Genomic DNA, 8130 nt, shown 5'->3' with positions numbered 1-8130 from the left:
CAAACAAGTGGTCGGCCATGCGCGATAGAGGGGAAGTACAACGTGACACATCCTAACGTGACACATCCTATCGCTGTAATAGTCCATTTCCTCAAATGAGGATATCATTCTACACTTCTTGAACGCCGTGACTATGGAATACAAAATAATGCCATGAAATGCTACTTGTGATGACCGTTAGGTCTCAGATTCGTGAAGACTGATTATTTGCCCTCCTGAGCGTTCTGAGAATTTGCATTTGGAAATTCATTGCCATGTATACGGTAGATTAATCCTTGCTATCAGCAGGCAATGTTGAAAGGCCGCACGATGTCACATATGCGTCGGATGTACGCGATGATGGCGGGGAAGAGTACAATCCAGAAGTTGGCCAGAAAGATTACAAAAAGACCTGTTATGTGTGAGTAGACGTATCATGTTCCTTCTATACACATTTAACTAAGAGATATGGACGCCATTGTACATGTACTTTACGAAGTATTGACCTACTTAATTAGTTTACTGTCTACTCGTCCTCAGGTGAGGTGCGGATCAATGCAAACAACGCCGTAGAATAATGCACCTCGAATATCTTCCTCCAACAGAATCCATGTGGTGTAAAGGGGAACAATAACGATGTACATCAGTCCATAAATGGTGGTGCAATTAAAATCTATGATGACTCCTACTGGTTGCTAAATAACTTCTAACAGTAGCACCCTCCGCTCACACAGGTTATTCAGTAAGATCTTACTTACAAAACTGTAATGTTTTGAGCCAATGGTGGTCCGGTCGCTCTACCCGCTGCATTCCGCTCTGCAAAGATTCGCCAGAGGCAGAATCCTGTGATCGTGGATTCCAATTCTCGACTTTCTCATTTTGCAGATAGGTTTGTTTCTATAGCTTTCCTTCGCATCATGTAGATATTGTGCATTATAACGTGAACTGATGTTCTTCTCGTCACTACTGTCAACGCGTGGTGTACGCGTCAACTGGGGAATGAGCTCATAATTAAGATGAAGTGTGCGTTGATGATGACGAAGGCATAATTGAGTTCAAACGTCTTTAGTACATGACAAACAAATACACAAGACATGAGCGAGGTGAGCGGTGTACCTGCTCAACCCCAGGGCGTTTCCAACGAGCGGCATTATCCTGCTCGTGGTCGTCCCAACGGACAGTCTAACTACCGAACTCGTACTCCTTCCCTGTCTACATGTGAGCATACTAAGTTTATACTAGTATACAGTTTTTGACAACAATGGACAGGCGACGACTCATCAATGGACAGACAGAAAACAATAGCATTTCCTTGATCAGTTGATGTGATGGCAGACACGGCCAAGGGGGATTACCAATGAAGGTTATAAATGTCATATACAATAATGAATGGGCTGACAAGTCAATGTTACAATGCGGTAGTGATAAGGATGTACAGTAGTGATTAAGAATACAGGTTAGCGTCATATATATATTACAATGAAGTCTCACATGTCTTGAGTACATAGTTTTGGGCTTTTTAAATATTTGGAAGATGGCTGTCCTGAATTAGTCCCTATAACACTACTTCTGACTATTAGTGTATGTAGAGACACCACGCTTGGACATTCTCACTGTGTCAGTGTTCTGTAAACACCTAAATATTCATTCAAATTGTCCACAGTAAGATAGCGTTTCCAAACAAATATAAAAACAGATGTAACCAACTCGTTTCTTGTGTTGGCTTCCTCCTATTGTCACTTCATTATTACCACTATACATGTACATTGTTGTTGTTGTTAATCCCTTTGATGCATACCTACATGTTGGTTTTACTTAATCCCTGTTGATGTTTATAAGTCTGTTCTGTGCTGTAGTATCTCACGCTTGCTTGACAACGGTATAAAAACTTCTAAAATGACAATCAAACAGATGAATATTAATTCAAGTTTTCCACAGTAAGATATCGTTTCCCCCAAAATATTAATAATGTAACCTACTCGTTTCTTGTGTAGGAACGAACGGGTCATATTTTATGAAGTTATTATTTTACATTTAAATACATATGTTTTCACTATATTTTTACCTATGTAGTAGATGTGCATCATTTTATCATTTCTAACAGTAAGTATAAAATATTGCCTTCACTAAATCTTTAGAATTAACTAATCAGAACATGAAGAATGAGGACTTCTTTTTATGGATATACAACTTCTTTATTCTGTATAGGCGACGTTTCGATTCTAATGTCGTTGTCAAGCAAGTGAATCTGTGTCGAAACGTCGCCTATAAAAAATAGTCTTCATTCTTCATCTGCCCAACTTCTAGAATACCAATCAAAGTAATCAGAACATGTCTCACAGTCTGTATGGTTCCAGGTCTTGCCATCTTGGTGCTTTGTGTCTACTTCATTGTGTTCATGAGAAAGCCTTCATATGAATGTATGTAGCATTTACCATTTTATATCATTTATTTAAATATAAAAAATAATGAATTAAACGATTGTAGCTCATTTCCACATATTGAAGAAGAAGATAAAATTTGTCACGAAGAAAGTCGTTAATTAATAAAACATGTAGAATAATTATTAAATCGACGTCTGTATGGCGTAAAATCAAGTTAGCAATGTTGAATAAGTGCCTCTCTGTGGTGTTCTCATCGCTTCTGATCAAAGCATACATGTGTGAGATATACGTACACTAGATTTGCAGTAAGACTTGACAAAATGTACTTTTTTTCTTACAGACGAATACATAGATTTGTCTCATCTTAAAAATATACCAGAAGAAATAGAACCAGGTAAAAAAACTTCACATTTTGGGCAGTGGCGCTCTTGCTTTTGTATGGTGATGACGTAATAATATAAGTGATAAACCCTTTACATAACCACACGAATTCACTACTAAAAGCAGACCAATGTCCGATTACAAGTATGACATATTTGAGCATGAGGTAATGAATCACAATGAAGTAGTGCTGACACCAGGTACCTCATGGGTCAGAAACACATGCAAAGGTACGTCAAGATTTGCTGTTCTTTTGAATGCTGTAATCTTGATCATCTTACTGTCAGAATTAACGCGCGTCCCCAACCCCCACCCACCCCTATGCGCACACCTGCACACACACACATACATGTACACGAAAGCACTCACACACAAGATACTGTAATACCACTGTATTTTCCGTTGATTTCAGTTATATTCGACAATATCACCTTTCACAAGTTGTCTCATCTTGAAAATGTACAAAATGAAGGAGAACAAGAACCAGGTAATGCACGTTTCTCTGTATATACCTCCTTATCACAACTATACTTTACATGGTGCTGTACCACTCCATTGTTTGTGCTCTATCACTCTTGATTGTGCTGTATCGATATTGTTTGTGCTGTAGCACACTATTGTTTGTGCTGTATAACTATTGTTTCTGCTTTATCACTCAGTTGTTTGTGCTGTATCACTCTATTGTTTGTGTTGTAACACTATTGTGTGTGCTGTAGCACTCTATTGTTTGTGTTGTACCACTATTGTTTGTGCTGTACACCTATTGTTTGTGCTGTATCAGTCTGTTGTTTGCGCTGTATCACTGTTGTTTATGCTGTACCCCTATTGTTTGTACTGTATCAGTCTGTTGTTTGTGTTGCACCACTATTGTTTGTGCTGTAGCACTCTACTGTTTGTGCTGTAGCACTATTGAGAGTGCTGTATCACTGTTGTTTGTGTTGTATCACTCTATTTTTGTGCTGTAGCACTATTGTTTGTGCTGTAGCACTATTGAGAGTGTTGTATCACTAATGTTTCTGCTGCACCACTCTATTGTTTGTGCTGTACCATTCTATTGTTTGTGCTTTATCACTATTGAGTGTGCTGTGTCACTCTATTGTTTGTGCTGTACCTCTGTTGTTTGTGATGTATCACTATTGAGTGTGCTGTATTTCTCTATTGTTTGTCCTTTATCACTCTCTTGTTTGTGCTGTATCACTATTGAGTACCCTGTATTACTACAGTGATTGTGCTGTACCCGTATTGTTTGTGCTGTATCACTTCTGTTTGTGCTGTACCACACTATTGTTTGTGCTGTATCACTTCATTGTTTGTGCTTTACCACTCTATTGAGTGTCCTGTACCAATCTATTGTTTGTGCTGTATCACTCTATTGTTTGTGCTGTATCACTGTATTGTTTGTGCTGTATCACTCTCTGTTGTTTGTGCTGTATCACTCTATTGTTTGTGCTGTACAACTCTATTCTTTGTTTGTGCTGTATCACTCTATTGTTTGTGCTGTACCACTCTATTGTTTGTGCTGTATCACTCTGTATCACTCTATTCTTTGTGCTGTATCACTCTATTGTTTGTGCTGTACAAATCTATTGTTTGTGCTGTATCACTCTATTCTTTGTGCTGTATCACTCTATTCTTTGTGCTGTATCACTCTATTGTTTGTGCTGTACCACTCTATTGTTTGTGCTGTATCACTCTATTGTTTGTGCCATATCACTCTATTCTTTGTGCTGTATCACTCTATTGTTTGTGCTGTACCACTCTATTGTTTGTGCTGTATCACTGTATTGTTTGTGCTGTATCACTCTATTGTTTGTGCTGTATCACTCTATTGTTTGTGCTGTACCACTCTATTGTTTGTGCTGTATCACTCTATTGTTTGTGCTGTATCACTGTTTTTTTTGTGCTGTATCACTCTATTGTTTGTGCTGTATCACTCTGTTGTTTGTGCTGTATCACTCCATTGTGAGTGTTGTATCATTCTATTGTTTGTGCTGTATCACTCTATTCTTTGTGCTGTATCACGCAATTGTTTGGGCTATATCACTCTATTCTTTGTGCTGTACCACTCTATTGTTTGTGTTGTGTCACTGTATTATTTGTGCTCTATCACTGTATTGTTTGTGCTGTACCAATTTATTCTGTGTGCTGTATCATTCAATTGTTTGTGTTTATCACTCTATTCTTTGTGTTGTACATCTATTGTTTGTGCTTATCACTCTATTCTTTGTGCTGTTTCACTCTATTGTTTGTACTGTACCACTCTATTGTTTGTGCTGTATCACTCTATTCTTTGTGCTTATCACTCTATTCTTTGTGCTGTATCACTCTATTGTTTGTGCTGTATCACTCTATTGTTTGTGCTGTATCACTCTATTCTTTGTGCTGTATCACTCTATTGTTTGTGCTGTATCACTCTATTGTTTGTGCTGTATCACTCTATTGTTTGTGCTGTATCACTCTCTATTCTTTGTGTGTGCTGTATCACTCTATTGTTTGTGCACTCTATTGTTTGTGCTGTATCACTCTATTGTTTTGTGCTGTATCACTCTATTGTTTGTGCTGTATCACTCTATTGTTTGTGCTGCTCTATTTGTTTGTGCTGTATCACTCTATTGTTTGTGCTGTATCACTCTATTCTTTGTGCTGTATCACTCTATTGTTTGTGCTGTATCACTCTATTCTTTGTGCTGTATCACTCTATTGTTTGTGCTGTATCACTCTATTGTTTGTGCTGTATCACTCTATTGTTTTGTTTGTGCTGTTTGTGCTCTATTGTTTGTGCTGTACCACTCTATTGTTTGTGCTGTATCACTCTATTGTTTGTGCTGTATCACTCTATTGTTTGTGCTGTACCACTCTATTGTTTGTGCTGTATCACTATTGTTTGTGCTGTATCACTCTATTGTTTGTGCTGTATAACTCTATTGTTTGTGCTGTATCACTCTATTGTTTGTGCTGTATCACTCTATTGTTTGTGTGTATCACTTTATTCTTTGTGCTTGTATCACTCTCATTGTTTGTGCTGTATCACTCTATTGTTTGTGCTGTATCCACTCTATTGTTTGTGCTGTATCACTCTATTGTTTGTGCTGTATCACTCTATTCTTTGTGCTGTATCACTCTATTGTTTGTGCTGTACTCACTCTATTGTTTGTGCTGTATCACTCTATTGTTTGTGCTGTATCACTCTATTGTTTGTGCTGTATCACTCTATTGTTTGTGCTGTATCACTCTATTGTTTGTGCTGTATCACTCTATTGTTTGTGTTGTTTGTTTGTGCTGTATCACTCTATTGTTTGTGCTGTATCACTCTATTGTTTGTGCTGTATCACTCTATTGTTTGTGCTGTATCACTCTATTGTTTGTGCTGTATCACTCTATTGTTTGTGCTGTATCACTCTATTGTTTGTGCTGTATCACTCTATTGTTTGTGCTGTATCACTCTATTGTTTGTGCTGTATCACTCTATTGTTTGTGCTGTATCACTCTATTGTTTGTGCTGTATCACTCTATTGTTTGTGCTGTCACATCTTCTTTGTTTTGCTATCACTCTTGTTTGTGCTGTACAACTCTATTGTTGTATCACTCTATTGTTTGTGCTGTATCACTCTTTGTTGTTTGTGCTGTATCACTCTATTGTTTGTGCTGTATCACTCTATTTTTTGTGCTGTATCACTGCATTTATTCTTTGTGCTGTATCACTCTATTCTTTGTGCTGTATCACTCTATTGTTTGTGCTGTATCACTCTATTGTTTGTGCTGTATCACTCTATTGTTTGTGCTGTATCACTCTATTGTCTATTCACTTTTGTTTTGTGCTGTATCACTCTATTGTTTGTGCTGTATCACTCTATTCTTTGTGCTGTATCACTCTATTGTTTGTGCTGTACCACTCTATTGTTTGTGCTGTATCACTGTATTGTTTGTGCTGTATCACTCTATTGTTTGTGCTGTATCACTCTATTGTTTGTGCTGTATCACTCTATTGTTTGTGCTGTATCACTCTATTGTTTGTGCTGTACCACTCTATTGTTTGTGCTGTATCACTCTATTGTTTGTTTTGTATCTGTTTGTGCTGTATCACTCTATTGTTTGTGCTGTACCACTATATTCTTTGTGCTGTATCACTCTCTTTCTTTGTGCTGTATCACTCTATTCTTTGTGCTGTATCACTCTATTGTTTTGTGCTGTATTTCACTCTATTGTTTGTGCTGTATCACTCTATTGTTTGTGCTGTATCACTCTATTGTTTGTGCTGTATCACTCTATTGTTTGTGCTGTATCACTGTATTGTTTGTGCTGTATCACTCTATTGTTTGTGCTGTATCACTCTATTGTTTGTGCTGTATCACTTCATGCTTGTGCTGTATCATTCTTTTGTGCTGTATCACTCTATTGTTTGTGCTGTATCACTCTATTGTTTGTGTGCTATCACTCTATTGTTTGTGCTGTATCACTCTATTGTTTGTGCTGTATCACTCTATTGTTTGTGCTGTATCACTCTATTGTTTGTGCTGTATCACTCTATTGTTTGTGCTGTATCACTCTATTGTTTGTGCTGTATCACTCTATTGTTTGTGCTGTATCACTCTATTCTTTGTGTTGTATCAATTCTATTGTTTGTGCTGTATCACTCTATTGTATTGTTTGTGTTGTCACTCTATTGTTTGTGCTGTATCACTCTATTGTTTGTGCTGTATCACTCTATTGTTTGTGCTGTATCACTGTATTGTTTGTGCTGTACCACTCTATTGTTTGTGCTGTATCACTCTATTGTTTGTGCTGTATCACTCTATTGTTTGTGCTGTATCACTCTATTGTTTGTGCTGTATCACTCTATTCTTTGTGCTGTATCACTCTATTGTTTGTGCTGTATCACTCTATTGTTTGTGCTGTATCACTCTATTGTTTGTGCTGTATCACTCTATTCTTTGTGCTGTATCACTCTATTGTTTGTGCTGTATCACTCTATTGTTTGTGCTGTATCACTCTATTGTTTGTGCTGTATCACTCTATTGTTTGTGCTGTATCACTCTATTGTTTGTGCTGTATCACTCTATTGTTTGTGCTGTATCACTCTATTGTTTGTGCTGTATCACTCTATTGTTTGTGCTGTATCACTCTATTGTTTGTGCTGTATCACTCTATTGTTTGTGCTGTACACACTCTATTGTTTGTGCTGTATCACTCTATTGTTTGTGCTGTATCACTCTTATTCTTTGTGCTGTATTGTTTGTGCTGTATCATTCTATTGTTTGTGCTGTATCACTCTATTGTTTGTGTGTGTGTACCACTCTATTGTTTGTGCTGTATCACTCTATTGTTTGTGCTGTATCACTCTATTGTTTGTGCTGTATCACTCTATTGTTTGTGCTGTATCACTCTA

General features: G+C 37.4%; 1 long non-coding RNA gene across 1 annotated transcript; it reads left to right on the top strand.

Moving 5' to 3' along the window:
• The first annotated feature begins 317 nt into the window (after positions 1-317).
• LOC124266823 lies at positions 318-3185 on the top strand. Its single transcript, XR_006895865.1, has 4 exons — positions 318-400; positions 2337-2399; positions 2704-2757; positions 3157-3185. It is a non-coding gene; the product is annotated as an uncharacterized LOC124266823 (long non-coding RNA).
• Positions 3186-8130: the final 4945 nt, after the last annotated feature.

The sequence above is a fragment of the Haliotis rubra genome, unplaced genomic scaffold (assembly GCF_003918875.1).
Source record: "Haliotis rubra isolate DU_JTF1 unplaced genomic scaffold, ASM391887v1 Scf1280, whole genome shotgun sequence".
Taxonomy (NCBI): Eukaryota; Metazoa; Mollusca; class Gastropoda; order Lepetellida; family Haliotidae; genus Haliotis; species Haliotis rubra.
The sequence above is the reverse complement of the archived record's forward strand: the minus strand, read 5'-3'. Positions and strand labels throughout refer to the sequence as shown.